The sequence below is a fragment of the Hordeum vulgare genome, chromosome 2H, assembly GCF_904849725.1.
Source record: "Hordeum vulgare subsp. vulgare chromosome 2H, MorexV3_pseudomolecules_assembly, whole genome shotgun sequence".
Lineage (NCBI taxonomy): Eukaryota > Viridiplantae > Streptophyta > Magnoliopsida > Poales > Poaceae > Hordeum > Hordeum vulgare.
The window spans coordinates 577882178-577908175 of NC_058519.1; the positions used below are offsets into that span (position 1 = coordinate 577882178).

The 25998-nt window shown below is 45.9% G+C and overlaps 6 non-coding genes across 6 annotated transcripts; all 6 read left to right on the forward strand.

Moving 5' to 3' along the window:
* Positions 1-7380: 7380 nt before the first annotated feature.
* On the forward strand, positions 7381-7499 carry LOC123437557. Its single transcript, XR_006628731.1, has one exon. It is a non-coding gene; the product is annotated as a 5S ribosomal RNA (ribosomal RNA).
* Positions 7500-17179: 9680 nt separating this feature from the next.
* LOC123432001 lies at positions 17180-17297 on the forward strand. Its single transcript, XR_006623604.1, has one exon. It is a non-coding gene; the product is annotated as a 5S ribosomal RNA (ribosomal RNA).
* Positions 17298-17695: 398 nt separating this feature from the next.
* LOC123438640 lies at positions 17696-17814 on the forward strand. Its single transcript, XR_006629773.1, has one exon. It is a non-coding gene; the product is annotated as a 5S ribosomal RNA (ribosomal RNA).
* Positions 17815-18194: 380 nt separating this feature from the next.
* Positions 18195-18313, forward strand: LOC123433358. Its single transcript, XR_006624876.1, has one exon. It is a non-coding gene; the product is annotated as a 5S ribosomal RNA (ribosomal RNA).
* A 422-nt stretch (positions 18314-18735) lies between these two features.
* On the forward strand, positions 18736-18853 carry LOC123433130. Its single transcript, XR_006624682.1, has one exon. It is a non-coding gene; the product is annotated as a 5S ribosomal RNA (ribosomal RNA).
* Positions 18854-19212: 359 nt separating this feature from the next.
* On the forward strand, positions 19213-19331 carry LOC123433313. The gene has a single exon (XR_006624842.1). It is a non-coding gene; the product is annotated as a 5S ribosomal RNA (ribosomal RNA).
* The last annotated feature ends 6667 nt before the right edge of the window (positions 19332-25998 follow it).

The window sequence follows — 25998 nt, forward strand, 5'->3', positions numbered from 1 at the left end:
CACAAAAGTTGTGGGCGATGGTTTGTCAATTTGCTTGCCGTTACTAGTCTTATTCTTTTCCGGCGGTATTGTGGGATGAAGCGGCCCGGACCGACCTTACACGTACGCTTACGTGAGACTGGTTCCACCGACAGACATGCACATCGTGTATAAAGGTGGCTAGCGGGTGTCTGTCTCTCCTACTCTAGTCGGATTGGATTTGATGAAAAGGGTCCTTATGAAGGGTAAATAGCTTTGGCATATCATCGTTGTGGCTGTCACGTAGGTAAGAAGGCGTTCTTGCTAGAAACCCAAATCAGCCACGTAAAACTTGCAACAACAATTAGAGGACGTCTAACTTGTTTTTGCAGGGTTTGACATGTGATGTGATATGGCCAAAGTTGTGATGTTGCATGTATGATGTATGAGATGATCATGTTATTGTAATAGGTTCCACGACTTGCATGTCGATGAGTATGACAACCGGCAGGAGCCATAGGAGTTGTCTTAATTTATTGTATGAGATGCAACGCCATGTGCTTGCTACTTTTACTTCATTGCTAACGGTTAGCCATAGTAGTAGTGATAGTAGTAGTTGGCGTGACGACTTCACGGAGACACGATGATGGAAATCATGATGATGGAGATCATGGTGTCACGCCGGTGACGATGATGATCATGCGATGCCTGAAGATGGAGATCGAAAGAGCAAAGATGATAATGGCCATATCATGTCACTATATGATTGCATTGTGATGTTTATCATGTTTTACATCTTATTGCTTAGAACGACGGTAGCATAATAAGATGATCCCTCTTAAAATTTCGAGAACGTATTCCCCTAAGTGTGCACCGTTGCGAAGGTTCGTTGTCTCGAAGCACCACGTGATGATCGGGTGTGATAGATTCTAACGTTCGCATACAACGGGTGTAAGCCAGATTTACACACGCGAAACACTTAGGTTGACTCGACGAGCTTAGCATGTACAGACATGACCTCGAATACAAGAGACCGAAAGGTCGAACATGAGTCGTATGGTTGAATACGATCAGCATGAAGTTGCTCACCATGGTGACTAGTCCGTCTCACGTGATGATCGGACACGGGTTAGTCAACATGGATCATGTATCACTTAGATGACTAGAGGGATGTCGATTTAAGTGGGAGTTCATACTTAATTTGATTAAATGAACTTAATTGTCATGAACTTAGTCTAAAAGTTGTCTTTATAAATATTGTAGATGTCCAACGTCAACCTCAACTTCAACGCATTCCTAGAGAAAAACAAGCTGAAAGATGATGGTAGCAACTATGCGGACTGGGTTCGCAACCTGAAGCTCATCCTTGAAGCAGCTAAAAAGGCTTATGTCCTTAATGCGCCGCTAGGTGACCCTCCCGCTCCCGCAGCAGCCCAGGACGTTCTAAACGTTTGGCAAGCGCGGAGTGATGACTACTCTCTGGTCAGGTGTGGCATGTTATACAGTTTAGAAACGGGGCTCCAAAGACGTTTTGAGCAACACGGGGCATATGAGATGTTCCAAGAGCTGAAGCTAGTTTTTCAAGCTCATGCCCGTGTCGAGAGATATGAAGTCTCCGACAAGTTCTTCAGCTGTAAGATGGAGGAGAACAGTTCTGTCAGTGAGCACATACTCAAAATGTCTGGGTTACACGGTCGTCTGACTTCACTTGGAATCGAACTTCCGGATGATGCTATCATTGACAGAATCCTCCAGTCTCTCCCACCAAGCTACAAAGGCTTTGTGCTTAACTACAACATGCAAGGGATGGAGAAAACCATTCCCAAGTTGTACTCGATGCTCAAGTCTGCAGAAGTAGAAATCAAGAAGGAGCATCAAGTGTTGATGGTCAACAAGACCACTAGTTTCAAGAAAGGCAGGGGTAAGAAGAACTTCAAGAAAGACGGCAAAGCTGTTGCCGCGCCCGGTAAACCAGATGCCGGGAAGAAGAAAAAGAACGGACCCAAGCCTGAGACTGAGTGCTTCTACTGCAAGGGAAAAGGTCACTGGAAGCGCAACTGCCCCAAATACTTAGCGGACAAGAAGGCCGGCAACGTTAAAGGTATATGTGATATACATGTTATTGATGTGTACCTTACCAGCGCTCGTAGTAGCTCCTGGGTATTTGATACCGGTGCTGTTGCTCACATTTGCAACTCAAAGCAGGAACTGCGGAATAAGCGGAGACTGGCCAAGGACGAGGTGACGATGCGCGTCGGGAATGGTTCAAAGGTCGATGTGATCGCCGTCGGCACGCTACCTCTACATCTACCGTCGGGATTAGTTTTAAACCTTAATAATTGTTATTTAGTACCAGCTTTAAGCATGAAAATTGTATCAGGGTCTTGCTTAATGCGAGACGGCTACTCATTTAAGTCAGAGAATAATGGTTGTTCTATTTATATGAGTGATATGTTTTATGGTCATGCTCCGCTGGTGAATGGTTTATTCTTGATGAATCTCGATCGTGATGTTACACATATTCATAGTGTGAGTACCAAAACATGCAAAGTTGATAATGATAGTCCCACATACTTGTGGCACTGCCGCCTTGGTCATATCGGCGTTAAGCGCATGAAGAAGCTCCATACTGATGGACTGCTAGAGTCTCTTGACTTTGAATCATTTGACACATGCGAACCGTGCCTCATGGGCAAGATGACTAAGACTCCATTCTCAGGAATAATGGAGAGAGCCTCCGACTTATTGGAAATAATACATACTGATGTGTGTGGTCCAATGAACGTTGAAGCCCGCGGTGGTTATCGTTATGTTCTCACTCTCACCGATGATTTGAGTAGGTATGGGTATATCTACTTGATGAAGCACAAATCTGAGACGTTTGAAAAGTTCAAGGAATTTCAGAGTGAGGTTGAGAATCAACGTGACAGAAAAATTAAATGTCTACGATCTGATCGTGGAGGAGAATATTTGAGTCACGAGTTTGGCACACACCTAAGGAAGTGTGGAATCGTTTCACAACTGACGCCGCCTGGCACACCGCAGCGCAACGGAGTGTCTGAACGTCGTAATCGCACTTTATTAGATATGGTACGATCTATGATGTCTCTCACCAACTTACCGCTATCATTTTGGGGATACGCATTAGAAACTGCAGCATTCACTTTAAATAGGGCACCGTCTAAATCCGTTGAGACGACACCGTATGAACTGTGGTTTGGCAAGAAACCTAAGTTGTCGTTTCTTAAAGTTTGGGGCTGCGATGCTTATGTGAAGAAACTTCAACCAGAAAAGCTCGAACCCAAAGCGGAGAAATGCGTATTCATAGGATACCCTAAGGAAACTATTGGGTATACCTTCTATCTTAGATCCGAAGGTAAAACCTTTGTTGCCAAGAACGGATCCTTTCTAGAGAAAGAGTTTCTCTCGAAAGAAGTAAGTGGGAGGAAGGTAGAACTTGATGAGGTAATTACACCCCCTCTCGAACAGGAAAGTAGCGCAACGCAAGAAGTAGTTCCTGTGGTGCCTACACCAACTGAAGAGGAAGTTAATGATGATGATCATGAAGCTTCGGATCAAGTTACTACTGAACCACGAAGGTCCACAAGGGTACGCTCCGCACCAGAGTGGTACGACAACCCTGTGATGGAAATCATGTTGTTAGACAACGGTGAACCTTCGAACTATGAAGAAGCGATGGCGGGCCCGGATTCCAACAAATGGCTTGAGGCCATGAAATCCGAGATAGGATCCATGTATGAGAACAAAGTATGGACTTTGGTGGACTTGCCCGATGACCGGCGAGCCATTGAAAATAAATGGATCTTCAAGAAGAAGACTGATGCAAACGGTAATGTAACCGTTTACAAAGCTCGACTTGTCGCAAAGGGTTTTCGACAAATTCAAGGAGTTGACTACGAAGAGACTTTCTCTCCCGTAGCGAAGCTGAAATCAGTCCGAATCATGTTAGCAATTGCCGCCTTTTATGATTATGAAATTTGGCAAATGGACGTCAAAACAGCATTCCTTAACGGGAATCTTAAGGAAGAGTTGTATATGATGCAACCAGAAGGTTTTGTCGATCCTAAAGGTGCTAACAAAGTATGCAAGCTCCAACGCTCCATCTATGGGCTGGTAGAAGCATCTCGGAGTTGGAACATTCGCTTTAATGAGGTGATTAAAGCGTTTGGGTTCATACAGGTTTACGGAGAAGCCTGTCTGTACAAGAAAGTGAGTGGGAGCTCTGTAGCTTTCCTCGTACTATATGTGGATTACATATTATTGATGGGGAATGATATAGAGATGTTGGAGAGCATAAAGGCCTATTTGAATAAGAGTTTTTCAATGAAGGACCTTGGAGAAGCTGCATACATATTAGGCATCAAGATCTATAGAGATAGATCGAGACGCCTCATAGGTCTTTCGCAAAGTACATACCTTGACAAGATATTGAAGAAATTCAATATGGAAAACTCAAAGAAAGGGTTCTTGCCAGTTTTGCAAGGTATGAGATTGAGTAAGACTCAGTCGCCGACCACGGCAGCAGATAGAGAGAAGATGAGTTCTGTCCCCTACGCTTCAGCCGTGGGCTCTCTAATGTATGCCATGCTGTGTACCAGACCTGATATAAACCTTGCGATAAGCTTGGTAGGGAGGTACCAAAGTAATCCCGGTGCAGAACACTGGACAGCGGTCAAGAATATCCTTAAGTACCTGAAAAGGACTAAGGAAATGTTTCTCGTTTATGGAGGTGACGAAGAGCTCATCGTAAAGGGTTACGTCGATGCTAGCTTCGACACAGATCCGGATGACTCTAAGTCACAAACCGGATACGTATATGTGTTGAATGGTGGGGCAGTGAGCTGGTGCAGCAGCAAGCAAGAAGTCGTGGCAGCATCTACATGTGAAGCGGAGTACATAGCTGCTTCAGAAGCGGCTCATGAAGGAATTTGGATGAAGGAGCTCATCACCGACCTTGGAGTGGTTCCAAGCGCGTCGGGTCCTATGACACTCTTCTGTGATAACACTGGAGCTATTGCCATAGCCAAAGAGCCCAGGTTTCACCGGAAGACGAAGCACATCAAGCGCCGCTACAACTCCATCCAGGACCATGTCCAAACTGGAGTGATAGATATTTGTAAAGTACACACGGATCTGAATATTGCAGACCCGTTGACTAAACCTCTTCCACGAGCAAAACATGATCAACACCATAATGCTATGGGTGTTCGATACATCACAATGTAACTAGATTATTGACTCTAGTGCAAGTGGGAGACTGTTGGAAATATGCCCTAGAGGCAATAATAAAATGGTTATTATCATATTTCCTTGTTCATGATAATCGTCTATCGTTCATGCTATAATTGTATTAACAGGAAACAGTAATACATGTGTGAATGAATAGATCACAATGTGTCCCTAGCAAGCCTCTAGTTAGCTAGCTCGTTAGTCAATAGATGATCATGGTTTCCTGATCATGGACATTAGATGTCATTGATAACGGGATCACATCATTGGGAGAATGATGTGGTGGACAAGACCCAATCCTAAGCCTAGCACTAGATCGTGTTGTTCGTATGCTAATGCTTTTCTAATGTCAAGTATCTTTTCCTTCGACCGTGAGATTGTGCAACTCCCGGATACCGTAGGAGTGCTTTGGGTGTATCAAACGTCACAACGTAACTGGGTGACTATGAAGTTGCACTACGGGTACCTCCGAAAGTGTCTGTTGGGTTGGCACGAATCGAGATCGGGATTTGTCACTCTGTGTGACGGAGAGATATCTCTGGGCCCACTCGGTAGAACATCATCATGAGCTCAATGTGACTAAGGAGTTAGTCACACGATGACGTGCTATGGAACGAGTAAAGAGACTTACCGGCAACGAGATTGAACAAGGTATAGGTATACCGACGATCGAATATCGGGAAAGTTCTATACCGACAGACAAAGGGAATCGTATACGGGATTGATTGAATCCTTGACATCGTGGTTCATCCGATGAGATCATCGTGGAGCTAGTGGGAGCCACCATGGGTATCCAGACTCCGCTGATGGTTATTGGCCAGAGAGGTGTCTCGGTCATGTCTGCCTGTCTCCCGAACCCGTAGGGTCTACACACTTAAGGTTCGATGACGCTAGGGTTATAGGGAATTGTTATACGAGATTACCGAAAGTTGTTCGGAGTCCTGGATGAGATCCAGGAGGTCACGAGGAGCTCCGGAATGGTCCGGAGGTAAAGATTGATATATAGGACGGATGGTTTCGGAGACCGGAAGTGTTTCGGGCATCACCGGTAACGTACCGGGACCACCGGGATCACCGGAGGTGGTCCCGGGGGACCACCGAAGGGGGGCTGCGACCCCAAGAGGTAAGATGGGCTAAGTGGGGGTGGGAACCAGCCCCTAGTTGGTCTGGTGCGCCTCCCCACTCAGCCCATGGCGCAGGGGAAAGAAAAAGAGGGGGGGAACCCTAACTCAGGTGGGCCTTAGGCCCACCAGAGGGGTGCGCCACCCCCTCCTCCCCATCTGGCCGCCACACCCCCCATCTGGGAGGGCTGCCGCACCTCCTAGGGTGGGAACCCTAGGGGTGGCACCCCCTCTCCCCTTCCCCTATATATAGTGGGCACTTTTGGCCTTTGGAGGACACAGTTTTCCCTCTCCCTCGGCGCAGCCCTGCACTTCTTCCTCCTCCTCTCTGCCGGCGCTTGGCGAAGCCCTGCCGGGAGACCTCGTCTCTCCACCAACACCACGCCGTCGTGTTGCTGGTCTTCTTCCCCAACCTCTCCCTCCTCCTTGCTGGATCAAGGTGCGGGAGACGTCACCGGGCTGCACGTGTGTTGAACGCGGAGGTGTCGTTGTTCGGCACTAGATCGGAATCGCCGCGAGTACGACTCCATCAACCGCGTTCTAGCAAACGCTTCCGCTTAGCGATCTTCAAAGGTACGAAGATGCTCTTACCCCTCTCTCGTTGCTGGTCTCTCCATAGGAAGATCTGAACATGCGTAGGAAATTTTTTGAATTTATGCTACGTTTTCCAACAGCATTCCCCTTTTTAAATATATTTTTGCGCCACGTGACAAGGATGACGCGGGAGCGTGATCTATATGACCTCGTTTTCTTATTTTTGACGTTTACTAGTTTTCTTATTTTTGACGTTTGTCATATGTTTTAGCTTGCCCCTCCCGTGTCCATTGCCACATTTTCCTCGACAACGGAGACGAGTTTAACACAAGAATTTCACCGCTCCCTCTCTACACCGACAACACGAGCACCGCCACGACCTCTGTGACTTTTCCCACCGCGCTTGACAGCCAACGACTAGTAGTAGTAGTAGTATGAGTAGTAGTAGTAGTAGTATGAGTAGTAGTAGTAGTAGTAGTAGGGGCAAGCATAAGGAACAAATAGATAGTTGCATGTCGGATGCGATCATACCAGCACTAAAGCACCGGATCCCATCAGAACTCCGACGTTAAGCGTGCTTGGGCGAGAGTAGTACTAGGATGGGTTACCTCCTGGGAAGTCCTCGTGTTGCATTCCCCTTTTTAAATATATTTTTGTGCCACATGACAAGGATGACGCGGGAGCGTGATCTATATGACCTCGTTTTCTTATTTTTGACGTTTACTAGTTTTCTTATTTTTGACGTTTGTGATATGTTTTAGCTTGCCCCTCCCGTGTCCATTGCCACATTTGCCTCGACAACGGAGACGAGTTTAACACAAGAATTTCACCGCTCCCTCTCTACACCGACAACACGAGCACCGCCACGACCTCTGTGACTTTTCCCACCGCGTTTGACACCCAACGACTAGTAGTAGTAGTAGTAGTAGTAGTAGTAGTAGTAGTAGTAGTAGTAGTATGAGTAGTAGCTCGTGTTGCATTCCCCTTTTTAAATATATTTTTGCGCCATGTGACAAGGATGACGCGGGAGCGTGATCTATATGACCTCGTTTTCTTATTTTTGACGTTTACTAGTTTTCTTATTTTTGACGTTTGTGATATGTTTTAGCTTGCCCCTCCCGTGTCCATTGCCACATTTGCCTCGACAACGGAGACGAGTTTAACACAAGAATTTCACCGCTCCCTCTCTACACCGACAACACGAGCACCGCCACGACCTATGTGACTTTTCCCACCGCGTTTGACACCCAACGACTAGTAGTAGTAGTAGTAGTAGTAGTAGTAGTAGTAGTAGTAGTAGTAGTATGAGTAGTAGTAGTGTTGGGGAACGTCGCATGGGAAACAAAAATTTTCCTACGCGCACGAAGACCTATCATGGTGATGTCCATCTACGAGAGGGGATGAGAGATCTACGTACCCTTGTAGATCGTACAGCAGAAGCGTTAGAGAACGCGGTTGATGTAGTGGAACGTCCTCACGTCCCTCGATCCGCCCCGCGAACAATCTCGCGATCAGTCCCACGATCTAGTACCGAACGGACGGCACCTCCGCGTTCAGCACACGTACAGCTCGACGATTATCTCGGCCTTCTTGATCCAGCAAGAGAGACAGAGAGGTAGAAGAGTTCTCCGGCAGCGTGACGGCGCTCCGGAGGTTGGTGATGATCTCGTCTCAGCAGGGCTCCGCCCGAGCTCCGCAGAAACGCGATCTAGAGGAAAAACTATGGAGGTATGTGGTCGGGCAGCCGTGAGAAAGTCGTCTCAAATCTGCCCTAAAAGCCCCATATATATAGGAGGAGGGAGGGGGACCTTGCCTTGGGGTCCAAGGGATCCCCAAGGGGTCGGCCGAGCCAGGGGGGAGGACTCTCCCCCCCCCAAACCGAGTCCTACTTGGTTTGGTGGGAGGGAGTCCTTCCCCTTTCCCACTTCTTCCTTTTTTTTCCTTTCCTTTGATTTTCTCTCTCTTGGCGCATAGGGGATTGGTGGGCTGTCCCACCAGCCCACTAAGGGCTGGTGTGACCCCCCAAATGCCTATGGGCTTCCCCGGAGTGGGTTGCCCCCCTCCGGTGAACTCCCGGAACCCATTCGTCATTCCCGGTACATTCCCGGTAACTCCGAAAACCTTCCGGTAATCAAATGAGGTCATCCTATATATCAATCTTCGTTTCTGGACTATTCCGGAAACCCTCGTGACGTCCGTGATCTCATCCGGGACTCCGAACAACATTCGGTAACCAACCATATAACTCAAATACGCATAAAACAACGTCGAACCTTAAGTGTGCAGACCCTGCGGGTTCGAGAACTATGTAGACATGACCCGAGAGACTCCTCGGTCAATATCCAACAGCGGGACCTGGATGCCCATATTGGATCCTACATATTCTACGAAGATCTTATCGTTTGAACCTCAGTGCCAAGGATTCGTATAATCCCGTATGTCATTCCCTTTGTCCTTCGGTATGTTACTTGCCCGAGATTCGATCGTCAGTATCCGTATACCTATTTCAACCTCGTTTACCGGCAAGTCTCTTTACTCGTTCCGTAATACAAGATCCCGCAACTTACACTAAGTTACATTGCTTGCAAGGCTTGTGTGTGATGTTGTATTACCGAGTGGGCCCCGAGATACCTCTCCGTCACACGGAGTGACAAATCCCAGTCTTGATCCATACTAACTCAACTAATACCTTCGGAGATACCTGTAGAGCATCTTTATAGTCACCCAGTTACGTTGTGACGTTTGATACACACAAAGCATTCCTCCGGTGTCAGTGAGTTATATGATCTCATGGTTATAGGAATAAATACTTGACACGCAGAAAACAGTAGCAACAAAATGACACGATCAACATGCTACGTCTATTAGTTTGGGTCTAGTCCATCACGTGATTCTCCTAATGACGTGATCCAGTTATCAAGCAACAACACCTTGTTCATAATCAGAAGACACTGACTATCATCGATCAACTGGCTAGCCAACTAGAGGCATGCTAGGGACGGTGTTTTGTCTATGTATCCACACATGTAAATGAGTCTTCATTCAATACAATTATAGCATGGATAATAAACTATTATCTTGATACAGGAATTATAATAATAACTATACATTTATTATTGCCTCTAGGGCATAATTCCAACAGTCTCCCACTTGCACTAGAGTCAATAATCTAGCCCTCACATCACCATGTGAATTACATTGTAATAAATCTAACACCCATACAGTTCTGGTGTCGATCATGTTTTGGCCGTGGAAGAGGTTTAGTCAGCGGGTCTGCTACATTCAGATCCGTGTGTACTTTGCATATATTTACGTCCTCCTCCTCGACGTAGTCGCGGATGAGGTTGAAGCGTCGTTTGATGTGTCTGGTCTTCTTGTGAAACCTTGGTTCCTTTGCTAAGGCAATGGCACCAGTGTTGTCACAGAACAAGGTTATTGGATCCAGTGCACTTGGCACCACTCCAAGATCCGTCATGAACTGCTTCATCCAGACACCCTCCTTAGCCGCCTCCGAGGCAGCAATGTACTCCGCTTCACATGTAGAATCTGCTACGACGCTTTGCTTGGAACTGCACCAGCTTACTGCACCCCCATTAAGAATAAATACGTATTCGGTTTGCGACTTAGAGTCGTCCGGATCTGTGTCAAAGCTTGCATCGACGTAACCTTTTACGGCGAGCTCTTCGTCACCTCCATATACGAGAAACATCTCCTTAGTCCTTTTCAGGTACTTCAGGATATTCTTGACCGCCGTCCAGTGATCCACTCCTGGATTACTCTGGAACCTACCTGCCATACTTATGGCCAGGCTAACATCCGGTCTAGTGCACAGCATTGCATACATGATAGAGCCTATGGCTGAAGCATAGGGGACGGAGCGCATATGCTCTCTATCTTCATCAGTTGCTGGGCACTGAGTCTTACTCAATCTCGTACCTTGTAACACTGGCAAGAACCCTTTCTTGGACTGTTCCATTTTGAACCTCTTCAAAACTTTATCAAGGTATGTGCTTTGTGAAAGTCCTATCAGGCGTTTTGATCTATCCCTATAGATCTTAATGCCTAGAATGTAAGCAGCTTCTCCTAGGTCCTTCATAGAGAAACTTTTATTCAAGTAACCTTTTATGCTCTCCAAAAGCTCTACGTTGTTTCCAATCAGTAATATGTCATCCACATATAATATTAGAAACGCCACAGAGCTCCCACTCACTTTCTTGTAAATACAAGATTCTCCAACCACTTGTATAAACCCAAATGCTTTGATCACCTCATCAAAGCGTTTGTTCCAACTCCGAGATGCTTGCACCAGTCCATAAATGGATCGCTGGAGCTTGCACACCTTGTCAGCATTCTTAGGATCGACAAAACCTTCGGGTTGCATCATATACAACTCTTCCTTAAGGAAACCGTTAAGGAACGCCGTTTTGACATCCATCTGCCAGATTTCATAATCGAAAAATGCAGCTATTGCTAACATGATTCTGACGGACTTAAGCATCGCTACGGGAGAGAAAGTCTCATCGTAGTCAATTCCTGGAACTTGTGAAAAACCTTTTGCCACAAGTCGAGCTTTATAAATGGTAACATTACCGTCAGCGTCCGTCTTCTTCTTAAAGATCAATTTGTTCTGAATAGCCTTGCGGCCCTCAGGCAGTATCTCCAAAGTCCACACTTTGTTCTCATACATGGATCCTATCTCGGATTTCATGGCTTCTAGCCATTTGTTGGAATCTGGGCCCACCATTGCTTCTTCATAATTTGCAGGTTCATTGTTGTCTAACAACATGATTGATAAGACGGGATTACCGTACCACCCTGGAGCAGCGCGTGATCTCGTCGACCTGCGTGGTTCAACAGAAACTTGAACTGGAGTTTCATGATCATCATCATTAACTTCCTCCTCAACCGGCGTCGCAATGACAGAGGTTTCCCCTTGCCCTGCGCCACCATCCAGAGGGATGAGAGGTTCGACAACCTCGTCAAGTTCTATCTTCCTCCCACTCAATTCTCTCGAGAGAAACTCCTTCTCGAGAAAAGTTCCGTTCTTAGCAACAAACACTTTGCCGTCGGATTTGAGATAGAAGGTGTACCCAACTGTCTCTTTCGGGTAACCTATGAAGACGCATTTTTCCGCTTTGGGTTCCAGCTTTTCAGGCTGAAGCTTTTTGACATAAGCATCACATCCCCAAACTTTAAGAAACGACAACTTTGGCCTTTTGCCATACCACAGTTCGTATGGTGTCGTCTCAACGGATTTCGATGGTGCCCTATTTAAAGTGAATGCAACTGTTTCGAATGCATAACCCCAAAACGATAACGGCAAATCAGTAAGAGACATCATAGATCGCACCATTTCTAACAAAGTACGATTACGACGTTCGGACACACCATTACGCTGTGGTGTTCCAGGCGGTGTTAACTGCGAAACAATTCCACATTGTCTTAAGTGAGTACCAAACTCGAAACTCAGATATTCACCCCCACGATCAGACCGTAGGAATTTGATCTTCTTGTTACGATGATTTTCCACTTCACTCTGAAATTGCTTGAACTTTTCAAATGTTTCAGACTTGTGCTTCATCAAGTAGACATAACCATATCTACTTAAATCGTCAGTGAAGGTGAGAAAATAACGATATCCGCCGCGTGCCTCCACGCTCATTGGACCACACACATCGGTATGTATGATTTCCAACAAGTCACTTGCACGCTCCATCGTTCCGGAGAACGGAGTCTTAGTCATCTTGCCCATGAGGCATGGTTCGCACGTGTCAAGTGAATCAAAGTCAAGTGACTCCAAAAGTCCATCAGCATGGAGTTTCTTCATGCGCTTTACACCAATATGACCCAAGCGGCAGTGCCACAAAAATATGGCGCTATCATTGTTTACTCTAACTCTTTTGGTCCTAATGTTATGTATATGCGTATCTCTATCAAGATTCAATATGAACAATCCTCTCACATTCGGTGCATGACCATAAAAGATGTTACTCATAGAAATAGAACAACCATTATTCTCAGACTTAAAAGAGTAACCGTCTCGCAATAAACAAGATCCAGATATAATGTTCATGCTCAACGCAGGCACTAAATAACAACGATTTAAGTTCATCACTAATCCCGATGGTAGTTGAAGTGACACTGTGCCGACGGCGATTGCATCAACCTTGGAACCGTTTCCTATGCGCATCGTCACTTCGTCTTTCGCCAGCCTTCGTCTATTCCGCAGTTCCTGCTTCGAGTTGCAAATGTGAGCAACAGAACCGGTATCGAATACCCAGGCACTACTACGAGAGCCGGTTAAGTACACATCAATAACATGTATATCAAATATACCTGATTTTTCTTTGCCCGCCTTCTTATCTGCCAGATACTTGGGGCAATTGCGCTTCGAGTGACCCATACCCTTGCAATAGAAGCACTCTGTTTCAGGCTTAGGTCCAGCCTTGGGTTTCTTCGGCGGATTGGCAACAGGCTTGCCGCTCTTCTTCGAATTGCCCTTCTTGCCTTTGCCGTTTCTCTTGAAACTAGTGGTCTTGCTCACCATCAACACTTGATGCTCTTTACGGAGTTCAGACTCTGCGACTTTCAGCATCGCAAACAACTCGCCGGGAGACTTGTTCATCCCTTGCATGTTGTAGTTCAACACAAAGCTTTTATAGCTTGGCGGCAGTGATTGAAGGATTCTGTCAGTGATAGCTTCTTGCGGGAGTTCAATCCCCAGTTCAGCTAGACGGTTTGAGTACCCAGACATTTTGAGCACATGTTCACCGACAGACGAGTTTTCCTCCATCTTGCAAGCATAGAATTTATCGGAGGTCTCATACCTCTCGATCCGGGCGTTCTTCTGAAAGATAAACTTCAACTCCTGGAACATCTCAAATGCTCCATGATGCTCAAAGCGACGTTGAAGTCCCGGCTCCAAGCCATACAAGACTGCACATTGAACTATTGAGTAGTCCTCCTTACGTGCTAACCAAGCGTTCTTAACATCCTGATCAGCCGTAGCGGGTGGTTCATCTCCTAGCGCAGCATTAAGGACATAATCCTTCTTTCCAGCTTGTAAGATTAGCTTAAGATTACGAGCCCAGTCTACAAAGTTGCTTCCATCATCTTTCAACTTAGCTTTCTCTAGGAACGTATTAAAATTCAGGATGACACTTGCGTGAGCCATGATGTACAACACAAATATATTCAAAGTGGACTTAGACTATGTTCAAGATAATTAGAGTTCAACTTAATCAAATTATATGCTAAACTCCCACTCAAAAAGTACATCTCTCTAGTCATTTGAGTGGTTCATGATCCACTTACACTATCCCAAGTCCGATCATCACGTGAGTCGAGAGTAGTTTCAGTGGTAAGCATCCCTATGCTAATCATATCAACTATATGATTCATGATCGACCTTTCGGTCTCATGTGTTCCGAGGCCATGTCTGCACATGCTAGGCTCGTCAAGCTTAACCCGAGTGTTCCGCTTGCGCAACTGTTTTGCACCCGTTGTATGTGAACGTTGAGTCTATCACACCCGATCATCACGTGGTGTCTCGAAACGACGAACTGTAGCAACGGTGCACAGTCGGGGAGAACACAATTTCGTCTTGAAATTTTAGTGAGAGATCACCTCATAATGCTACCGTCGTTCTAAGCAAAATAAGGCGCATAAAAGGATTAACATCACATGCAATTCATAAGTGACATGATATGGCCATCATCACGTGCTTCTTGATCTCCATCACCAAAGCACCGGCACGATCTTCTTGTCACCGGCGCCACACCATGATCATCCATCAACGTGTTGCCATCGGGGTTGTCGTGCTACTTATGCTATTACTACTAAAGCTACATACTAGCAAAATAGTAAACGCATCTGCAAGCACAAACGTTAGTATAAAGACAACCCTATGGCTCCTGCCGGTTGTCGTACCATCGACATGCAAGTCGATATTTCTATTACAACATGATCATCTCATACATCCAATATATCACATCACATCGTTGGCCATATCACATCACAATCATACCCTGCAAAAAAAAGTTAGACGTCCTCTAATTTTGTTGTTGCATGTTTTACGTGGTGACCAAGGGTATCTAGTAGGATCGCATCTTACTTACGCAAACACCACAACGGAGATATATGAGTTGCTATTTAACCTCATCCAAGGACCTCCTCGGTCAAATCCGATTCAACTAAAGTTGGAGAAACCGTCACTTGCCAGTCATCTTTGAGCAAAGGGGGTTACTCGTAACGATGAAACCAGTCTCTCGTAAGCGTACGAGTAATGTCGGTCCAAGCCGCTTCAATCCAACTATACCGCGGAATCAAGAAAAGACTAAGGAGGGCAGCAAAACGCACATCACCGCCCACAAAACCTTTTGTGTTCTACTCGAGAAGACATCTACGCATGAACCTAGCTCATGATGCCACTGATGGGGAACGTCGCATGGGAAACAAAAATTTTCCTACGCGCACGAAGACCTATCATGGTGATGTCCATCTACGAGAGGGGATGAGAGATCTACGTACCCTTGAAGATCGTACAGCAGAAGCGTTAGAGAACGCGGTTGATGTAGTGGAACGTCCTCACGTCCCTCCATCCGCCCCGCGAACAATCCCGCGATCAGTCCCACGATCTAGTACCGAACGGACGGCACCTCCGCGTTCAGCACACGTACAGCTCGACGATGATCTCGGCCTTCTTGATCCAGCAAGAGAGAGGAGAGGTAGAAGAGTTCTCCGGCAGCGTGACGGCGCTCCGGAGGTTGGTGATGATCTCGTCTCAGCAGGGCTCCGCCCGAGCTCCGCAGAAACGCGATCTAGAGGAAAAACTATGGAGGTATGTGGTCGGGCAGCCGTGAGAAAGTCGTCTCAAATTTGCCCTAAAAGCCCCATATATATAGGAGGAGGGAGGGGGACCTTGCCTTGGGGTCCAAGGGATCCTCAAGGGGTCGGCCGAGCCAGGGGGGAGGACTCTCCCCCCCCAAACCGAGTCCTACTTGGTTTGGTGGGAGGGAGTCCTTCCCCTTTCCCACTTCTTCCTTTTTTTTCCTTTCCTTTGATTTTCTCTCTCTTGGCGCATAGGGGATTGGTGGGCTGTCCCACCAGCCCACTAAGGGCTGGTGTGACCCCCCAAATGCCTATGGGCTTCCCCGGAGTGGGTTGCCCCCCTCCGGTGAACTCCCGAAACCCATTCGTCATTCCCGGTACATTCCCGGTAACTCCGAAAACCTTCCGGTAATCAAATGAGGTCATCCTATATATCAATCTTCATTTCCGGACTATTCCGGAAACCCTCGTGACGTCCGTGATCTCATCCGGGACTCCGAACAACATTCGGTAACCAACCATATAACTCAAATACGCATAAAACAACGTCGAACCTTAAGTGTGCAGACCCTGCGGGTTCGAGAACTATGTAGACATGACCCGAGAGACTCCTCGGTCAATATCCAACAGCGGGACCTGGATGCCCATATTGAATCCTACATATTCTACGAAGATCTTATCGTTTGAACCTCAGTGCCAAGGATTCGTATAATCCCGTATGTCATTCCCTTTGTCCTTCGGTATGTTACTTGCCCGAGATTCGATTGTCAGTATCCGTATACCTATTTCAACCTCGTTTACCGGCAAGTCTCTTTACTCGTTCCGTAATACAAGATCCCGCAACTTACACTAAGTTACATTGCTTGCAAGGCTTGTGTGTGATGTTGTATTACCGAGTGGGCCCCGAGATACCTCTCCGTCACACGGAGTGACAAATCCCAGTCTTGATCCATACTAACTCAACTAATACCTTCGGAGATACCTGTAGAGCATCTTTATAGTCACCCAGTTACGTTGTGACATTTGATACACACAAAGCATTCCTCCGGTGTCAGTGAGTTATATGATCTCATGGTTATAGGAATAAATACTTGACACGCAGAAAACAGTAGCAACAAAATGACACGATCAACATGCTACGTCTATTAGTTTGGGTCTAGTCCATCACGTGATTCTCCTAATGACGTGATCCAGTTATCAAGCAACAACACCTTGTTCATAATCAGAAGACACTGACTATCATCGATCAACTGGCTAGCCAACTAGAGGCATGCTAGGGACGGTGTTTTGTCTATGTATCCACACATGTAAATGAGTCTTTATTCAATACAATTATAGCATGGATAATAAACTATTATCTTGATACAGGAATTATAATAATAACTATACATTTATTATTGCCTCTAGGGCATAATTCCAACAAGTAGTGGTATGAGTAGTAGTAGTAGTAGGGGCAAGCATAAGGAACAAATAGATAGTTGCATGTCGGATGCGATCATACCAGCACTAAAGCACCGGATCCCATGAGAACTCCGAAGTTAAGCGTGCTTGGGCGAGAGTAGTACTAGGATGGGTGACCTCCTGGAAGTCCTCGTGTTGCATTCCCCTTTTTAAATATATTTTTGCGCCACGTGACAAGGATGACGCGGGAGCGTGATCTATATGACCTCGTTTTCTTATTTTTGACGTTTACTAGTTTTCTTATTTTTGACGTTTGTCATATGTTTTAGCTTGCCCCTCCCGTGTCCATTGCCACATTTGCCACGACAACGGAGACGAGTTTAACACAAGAATTTCACCGCTCCCTCTCTACACCGACAACACGAGCACCGCCACGACCTCTGTGACTTTTCCCACCGCGCTTGACACCCAACGACTAGTAGTAGTAGTAGTAGTAGTAGTAGTAGTAGTAGTAGTAGTAGTAGTATGAGTAGTATTAGTAGTAGTATGAGTAGTAGTAGTAGTAGGGGCAAGCATAAGGAACAAATAGATAGTCGCATCTCGGATGCGATCATACCAGCACTAAAGCACCGGATCCCATCAGAACTCCGAAGTTAAGCATGCTTGGGTGAGAGTAGTACTAGGATGGGTGACCTCCTGGGAAGTCCTCGTGTTGCATTCCCCTTTTTAAATATATTTTTGCGCCACGTGACTAGGATGACGCGGGACCGTGATCTATATGACCTCGTTTTCTTATTTTTGACGTTTACTAGTTTTCTTATTTTTGACGTTTGTGATATGTTTTAGCTTGCCCCTCCCGTGTCCATTGCCACATTTGCCACGACAACGGAGACGAGTTTAACACAAGAATTTCACCGCTCCCTCTCTACACCGACAACACGAGCACCGCCAGGACCTCTCTGACTTTTCCCACCGCGCTTGACACCCAACGACTAGTAGTAGTAGTAGTAGTAGTAGTAGTAGTATGAGTAGTATTAGTAGTAGTATGAGTAGTAGTAGTAGTAGGGGCAAGCATAAGGAACAAATAGATAGTTGCATGTCGGATTCGATCATACCAGCACTAAAGCACCGTATCCCATCACAACTCCGAAGTTAAGCGTGCTTGGGCGAGAGTAGTACTAGGATGGGTGACCTCCTGGGAAGTCCTCGTGTTGCATTCCCCTTTTAAAATATATTTTTGCGCCACGTGACAAGGATGACGCGGGACCGTGATCTATATGACCTCGTTTTCTTATTTTTGACGTTCACTAGTTTTCTTATTTTTGACGTTTGTGATATGTTTTAGCTTGCCCCTCCCGTGTCCATTGCCACACTTGCCTCAACAACGGAGACGAGTTTAACACAAGAATTTCACCGCTCCCTCTCTACACCGACAACACGAGCACCGCCACGACCTTTGTGACTTTTCCCACCGCGCTTGACACCCAACGACTAGTAGTAGTAGTATTAGTAGTAGTAGTAGTAGTATTAGTAGTAGTAGTAGTAGTAGTAGTAGTAGTAGTAGTAGTAGTAGTATGAGTAGTAGTATGAGTAGTAGTAGTAGTAGGGGCAAGCATAAGGAACAAATAGATAGTTGCATGTCGGATGCAATCATACCAGCACTAAAGCACCGGATCCCGTCAGAACTCCGAAGTTAAGCGTGCTTGGCGAGAGTAGTACTAGGATGGGTGACCTCCTGGGAAGTCCTCATGTTGCATTCCCCTTTTTAAATATATTTTTGCGCCACGTGACAAGGATGACGGGGGAGCGTGATCTATATGACCTCGTTTTCTTATTTTTGACGTTTACTAGTTTTCTTATTTTTGACGTTTGTGATATGTTTTAGCTTGCCCCTCCCGTGTCCATTGCCACATTTGCCTCGACAACGGAGACGAGTTTAACACAAGAATTTCACCGCTCCCTCTCTACACCGACAACACAAGCACCGCCACGACCTCTGTGACTTTTCCCACCGCGCTTGACACCCAACGACTACTAGTAGTAGTAGTAGTAGTAGTAGTAGTAGTAGTAGTAGTAGTAGTAGGGGCAAGCATAAGGCAAAAATAGATAGTTGAATGTCGCATACGATCATACCAGCACTAAAGCAACGGATCCCATCAGAACTCCAAAGTTAAGCGTGGTTGGGCGAGAGTAGTACTAGGATGGGTGACCTCCTGGGAAGTCCTCGTGTTGCATTCCCTTTTTTAATATATTTTTGCGCCACGTGACAAGGATGACGCGGGAGCGTGATCTATATGACCTCGTTTTCTTATTTTTGACGATTACACCAGCCCTTAGTGGGATGGTGGGACAGCCCACCAAATCCTATGCGCCAAGGAAGAAAAATCAAAGGAAGAAAAAAAAGAGAGGAAGAAGTGGGAAGGGGGAAGGACTCCCTCCCACCAAACCAAGTAGGACTCGGTTTGGGGGGGGGGGAGAGTCCTCCCCCCTGGCCCGGCCGACCCCTTGGGGTTCCCTTGGACCCCAAGGCAAGGTCCCCCTCCCTCCTCCTATATATATGGGGCTTTTAGGGCAGATTTGAGACGACTTTCTCACGGCTGCCCGACCACATACCTCCATAGTTTTTCCTCTAGATCGTGTTTCCGCGGAGCTCGGGCGGAGCCCTGCTGAGACAAGATCATCACCAACCTCCGGAGCGCCGTCACGCTGCCGGAGAACTCTTCTACCTCTCCGTCTCTCTTGCTGGATCAAGAAGGCCGAGATCATCGTCGAGCTGTACGTGTGCTGAACGCGGAGGTGCCGTCCGTTCGGTACTAGATCGTGGGACTGATCGCGGGATTGTTCGCGGGGCGGATCGAGGGACGTGAGGACGTTCCACTACATCAACCGCGATCTCTAATCGCTTCTGCTGTACGATCTACAAGGGTACGTAGATCACTCATCCCCTCTCGTAGATGGACATCACCATGATAGGTCTTCGTGCGCGTAGGAAATTTTTTGTTTCCCATGCGACATTCCCCAACAGTGGTATCAGAGCTAGGTTCATGCGTAGATGTCTTCTCGAGTAGAACACAAAAGGTTTTGTGGGCGGTGATGTGCGTTTTGCTGCCCTCCTTAGTCTTTTCTTGATTCCGCGGTATTGTTGGATTGAAGCGGCTTGGACCAACATTACTCGTACGCTTACGAGAGACTGGTTTCATCGTTACGAGTAACCCCCTTTGCTCAAAGATGACTGGCAAGTGACGGTTTCTCCAACTTTAGTTGAATCGGATTTGACCGAGGAGGTCCTTGGATGAGGTTAAATAGCAACTCATATATCTCCGTTGTGGTGTTTGCGTAAGTAAGATGCGATCCTACTAGATACCCTTGGTCACCACGTAAAACATGCAACAACAAAATTAGAGGACGTCTAACTTGTTTTTGCAGGGTATGATTGTGATGTGATATGGCCAATGATGTGATGTGATATATTGGATGTATGAGATGATCATGTTGTAATAGAAATATCGACTTCACGTCGATGGTACGGCAACCGGCAGGAGCCATAGGGTTGTCTTTATACTAACATATGTGCTTGGAGATGCGTTTACTATTTTGCTAGGATGTAGCTTTAGTAGTGATAGCATAAGTAGCACGACAACCCCGATGGCAACACGTTGATGGAGATCATGATGATGGAGATCATGGTGTGGCGCCGGTGACAAGAAGATCGTGCCGGTGCTTTGGTGATGGAGATCAAGAAGCACGTGACGATGGCCATATCATGTCACTTATGAATTGCATGTGATGTTAATCCTTTTATGCACCTTATTTTGCTTAGAACGATGGTAGCATTATGAGGTGATCTCTCACTAAAATTTCAAGACGAAATTGTGTTCTCCCCGACTGTGCACCGTTGCTACAGTTCGTCGTTTCGAGACACCACGTGATGATCGGGTGTGATAGACTCAACGTTCACATACAACGGGTGCAAAACAGTTGCGCACGCGGAACACTCGGGTTAAGCTTGACGAGCCTAGCATGTGCAGACATGGCCTCGGAACACATGAGACCGAAAGGTCGATCATGAATCATATAGATGATATGATTAGCATAGGGATGCTTACCACTAAAACTACTCCCGACTCACGTGATGATCGGACTTGGGATAGTGTAGGTGGATCATGAACCACTCAAATGACTAGAGAGATGTACTTTTTGAGTGGGAGTTTAGCATGTAATTTGATTAAGTTGAACTCTAATTATCTTGAACATAGTCTAAGTCCACTTTGAATATATTTGTGTTGTAGATCATGGCTCACGCAAGTGTCATCCTCAATTTTAATACGTTCCTAGAGAAAGCTAAGTTGAAAGATGATGGAAGCAACTTTGTAGACTGGGCTCGTAATCTTAAGCTAATCTTACAAGCTGGAAAGAAGGATTATGTCCTTAATGCTGCGCTAGGAGATGAACCACCCGCTACGGCTGATCAGGATGTTAAGAACGCTTGGTTAGCACATAAGGAGGACTACTCAATAGTTCAATGTGCAGTCTTGTATGGCTTAGAACCGGGACTTCAACGTCGCTTTGAGCGTCATGGAGCATTTGAGATGTTCCAGGAGTTGAAGTTCATCTTTCAGAAGAACGCCCGGATCGAGAGGTATGAGACCTCCGATAAATTCTATGCTTGCAAGATGGAGGAAAACTCGTCTGTCGGTGAACATGTGCTCAAAATGTCTGGGTACTCAAACCGTCTAGCTGAACTGGGGATTGAACTCCCGCAAGAAGCATTCACTGACAGAATCCTCCAATCACTGCCGCCAAGCTATAAAAGCTTTGTGTTGAACTACAACATGCAAGGGATGAACAAGTCTCCCGGCGAGTTGTTTGCGATGCTGAAAGTCGTAGAGTCTGAACTCCGTAAAGAACATCAAGTGTTGATGGTGAGCAAGACCACTAGTTTCAAGAGAAACGGCAAAGGCAAGAAGGGCAATTCGAAGAAGAGCGGCAAGCCTGTTGCCAATCCGCCGAAGAAACCCAAGGCTGGACCTAAGCCTGAAACAGAGTGCTTCTATTGCAAGGGTATGGGTCACTGGAAGCGCAATTGCCCCAAGTATCTGGCAGATAAGAAGGCGGGCAAAGAAAAATCAGGTATATTTGATATACATGTTATTGATGTGTACTTAACCAGCTCTCGTAGTAGTGCCTGGGTATTCGATACCGGTTCTGTTGCTCACATTTGCAACTCGAAGCAGGAACTGCGGAATAGACGGAGGCTGGCGAAAGACGAAGTGACGATGCGCGTAGGAAACGGTTCCAAGGTTGATGCAATCGCCGTCGGCACCGTGTCACTTCAACTACCATCGGGATTAGTGATGAACTTAAATCATTGTTATTTAGTGCCTGCGTTGAGCATGAACATTATATCTGGATCTTGTTTATTGTGAGACGGTTACTCTTTTAAAGTCTGAGAATAATGGTTGTTCTATTTCTATGAGTAACATCTTTTATGGTCATGCACCGAATGTGAGAGGATTGTTCATATTGGATCTCGATAGCGATACGCATATACATAACATTGAGACCAAAAGAGTTAGAGTAAACAATGATAGCGCCATATTTTTATGGCACTGCCGCTTGGGTCATATTGGTGTAAAGCGCATGAAGAAACTCCATGCTAATGGACTTTTGGAGTCACTTGACTTTGATTCACTTGACACTTGCGAACCATGCCTCATGGGCAAGATGACTAAAACTCCGTTCTCCGGAACAATGGAGCGTGCAAGTGACTTATTGGAAATCATACATACCGATGTGTGTGGTCCGATGAGCGTGGAGGCACGCGGCGAATATCGTTATTTTCTCACCTTCACTGACGATTTGAGTAGATATGGTTACGTCTACTTAATGAAGCACAAGTCTGAAACATTTGAAAAGTTCAAGCAATTTCAGAGTGAAGTAGAAAATCATCGTAACAAGAAGATCAAGTTCCTACGGTCTGATCGTGGGGGTGAATATCTGAGTTTCGAGTTTGGTACTCACTTAAGACAATGTGGAATTGTTTCGCAGTTAACACCGCCTGGAACACCACAGCGTAATGGTGTGTCCGAACGTCGTAATCGTACTTTATTAGAAATGGTGCGATCTATGATGTCTCTTACTGATTTGCCGTTATCGTTTTGGGGTTATGCATTAGAAACAGCTGCATTCACTTTAAATAGGGCACCATCGAAATCCGTTGAGACGACACTTGAGACGACACCATACGAACTGTGGTATGGCAAAAGGCCAAAGTTGTCGTTTCTTAAAGTTTGGGGATGTGATGCTTATGTCAAAAAGCTTCAGCCTGAAAAGCTGGAACCCAAAACGGAAAAGTGCGTCTTCATAGGCTACCCAAAAGAGACAGTTGGGTACACCTTCTATCTCAAATCCGAGGGCAAAGTGTTTGTTGCTAAGAACGGAACTTTTCTCGAGAAGGAGTTTCTCTTGAGAGAATTGAGTGGGAGGAAGATAGAACTTGACGAGGTTGTCGAACCTCTCATCCCTCTGGATGGTGGCGCAGGGCAAGGGGAAACCCCTCTGATTGCGACGCCGGTTGAGGAGGAAGTTAATGATGATGATCATGAAACTCCAGTTCAAGTTTCTGTTGAACCACGCAGGTCGACGAGATCACGCGCTGCTCCAGAGTGGTACGGTAATCCCGTCTTGACAATCATGTTGTTAGACAACAATGAACCTGCAAATTATGAAGAAGCAATGGTGGGCCCAGATTCCAACAAATGGCTAGAAGCCATGAAATCCGAGATAGGATCCATGTATGAGAACAAAGTATGGACTTTGGAGATACTACCTGAGGGCCGCAAGGCTATTCAGAACAAATGGATCTTTAAGAAGAAGACGGACACTGACGGTAATGTGACCGTTTATAAAGCTCGACTTGTGGCAAAGGGTTTTTCACAAGTTCCAGGAATTGACTACGATGAGACTTTCTCTCCCGTAGCGATGCTTAAGTCCGTCAGAATCATGTTAGCAATAGCTGCATTTTTCGATTATGAAATTTGGCAGATGGATGTCAAAACGGCGTTCCTTAACGGTTTCCTTAAGGAAGAGTTGTATATGATGCAACCCGAAGGTTTTGTCGATCCTAAAAATGCTGACAAGGTGTGCAAGCTCCAGCGATCCATTTATGGACTGGTGCAAGCATCTCGGAGTTGGAACAAACGCTTTGATGAGGTGATCAAAGCATTTGGGTTTATACAAGTGGTTGGAGAATCTTGTATTTACAAGAAAGTGAGTGGGAGATCTGTGGCGTTTCTAATATTATATGTGGATGACATATTACTGATTGGAAACAACGTAGAGTTTTTGGAGAGCATAAAAGGTTACTTGAATAAAAGTTTCTCTATGAAGGACCTAGGAGAAGCTGCTTACATTCTAGGCATTAAGATCTATAGGGATAGATCAAAACGCCTGATAGGACTTTCACAAAGCACATACCTTGATAAAGTTTTGAAGAGGTTCAAAATGGAACAGTCCAAGAAAGGGTTCTTGCCAGTGTTACAAGGTACAAGATTGAGTAAGACTCAGTGCCCAGCGACTGATGAAGATAGAGAGCATATGCGCTCCGTCCCCTATGCTTCAGCCATAGGCTCTATCATGTATGCGATGCTGTGCACTAGACCGGATGTTAGCCTGGCCATAAGTATGGCAGGCAGGTTCTAGAGTAATCCAGGAGTGGATCACTGGACAGCGGTCAAGAATATCCTAAAGTACCTGAAAAGGACTAAGGAGATGTTTCTCGTGTATGGAGGTGACGAAGAGCTCGCCGTAAAAGGTTACGTCGACGCAAGCTTTAACACAGATCCGGACGACTCTAAGTCGCAAACCGGATACGTATTTATTCTTAATGGGGGTGCAGTAAGCTGGTGCAGTTCCAAGCAAAGCGTCGTAGCAGATTCTACATGTGAAGCGGAGTACATGGCTGCCTCGGAGGCGGCTAAGGAAGGTGTCTGGATGAAGCAGTTCATGACGGATCTTGGAGTGGTGCCAAGTGCACTGGATCCAATAACCTTGTTCTGTGACAACACTGGTGCCATTGCCTTAGCAAAGGAACCAAGGTTTCACAAGAAGACCAGACACATCAAACGACGCTTCAACCTCATCCGCGACTACGTCGAGGAGGAGGACGTAAATATATGCAAAGTGCACACGGATCTGAATGTAGCAGACCCGCTGACTAAACCTCTTCCACGGCCAAAACATGATCGACACCAGAACTGTATGGGTGTTAGATTTATTAAAATGTAATTCACATGGTGATGTGAGGGCTAGATTATTGACTCTAGTGCAAGTGGGAGACTGTTGGAATTATGCCCTAGAGGCAATAATAAATGTATAGTTATTATTATAATTCCTGTATCAAGATAATAGTTTATTATCCATGCTATAATTGTATTGAATGAAGACTCATTTACATGTGTGGATACATAGACAAAACACCGTCCCTAGCATGCCTCTAGTTGGCTAGCCAGTTGATCGATGATAGTCAGTGTCTTCTGATTATGAACAAGGTGTTGTTGCTTGATAACTGGATCACGTCATTGGGAGAATCACGTGATGGACTAGACCCAAACTAATAGACGTAGCATGTTGATCGTGTCATTTTGTTGCTACTGTTTTCTGCGTGTCAAGTATTTATTCCTATGACCATGAGATCATATAACTCACTGACACCGGAGGAATGCTTTATGTGTATCAAACGTCGCAACGTAACTGGGTGACTATAAAGATGCTCTACAGGTATCTCCGAAGGTGTTAGTTGAGTTAGTATGGATCAAGACTGGGATTTGTCACTCCGTGTGACGGAGAGGTATCTCGGGGCCCACTCGGTAATACAACATCACACATAAGCCTTGCAAGCAATGTA